Below are 799 nucleotides of genomic sequence, written 5' to 3' on the forward strand. Positions count from 1 at the left end.
GTAATTAATCATGTCACTTTAAGCAAGTTACAAAATAAGATAGTTTGTAAATTTAGAATACCAATCAATTTTTTTGTCAGTTGTCTTGTAACGTATCTAAGTAAAAAAGAAATCAAAGTTTTTCCTTTCTTGGTGTTTAATAAATTATTCTTTCCTCAAAAAAGAAACGGAAATATTACTCGCTTTAGTTACCAAAAAAACTGAAAAATGATTAATTAATGATGACAGCTGTGGGATTTGAACCCACGCCCTTTCGGACCAGAGCCTAAATCTGGCGCCTTAGACCACTCGGCCAAACTGTCTTTGATTCTAATAAATTATTATTGGTTGTGTAATCCTATTAATTCGTGATTAACGACGGTTTGTTATATATTTTAATGTGTTACTTATTATATATCTAATCTTAACAAACAAAAAGTGTATGCACATAGGTGTATATTTAGCCCATGCCCCCTTGTTAAGCCCAAAATATACCTAAAATATCATATATACATACGTTAAATTTACATTGAAATCGTGTTAATTATATTCATTTAGAGTACTTTTACGTCTTTATATACTTCTCTGATGCAAGGCACTTAATTATTTGGTTAAATCCAAATAGGAGCTAAAACGGAGCAAAAACGAGGGAAAAACCTAAGTTACGTGCCAAAAATACGTGTTAATCAGAAGACCGATTCAAAGAGACGAGAAGCAGTCGAGAGACGGGGGAAAACATCCCTGTCGCGACTGAGATTCTAAAAATCTCAGTCGCGACACGCTAATCTCAGTCATCGAAATTCGACTTTTGTAAGCCTTC

The 799-nt window shown here is 33.3% G+C and overlaps 1 non-coding gene across 1 annotated transcript; it reads right to left on the reverse strand.

Moving 5' to 3' along the window:
* Window positions 1-222: 222 nt before the first annotated feature.
* Window positions 223-302, reverse strand: TRNAL-UAG (transfer RNA leucine (anticodon UAG)). The gene has a single exon. It is a non-coding gene; the product is annotated as a tRNA-Leu (tRNA).
* Between the last annotated feature and the right edge of the window lie 497 nt (window positions 303-799).

The sequence above is a fragment of the Euphorbia lathyris genome, chromosome 8 (assembly GCF_963576675.1).
Source record: "Euphorbia lathyris chromosome 8, ddEupLath1.1, whole genome shotgun sequence".
Classification (NCBI taxonomy): domain Eukaryota; kingdom Viridiplantae; phylum Streptophyta; class Magnoliopsida; order Malpighiales; family Euphorbiaceae; genus Euphorbia; species Euphorbia lathyris.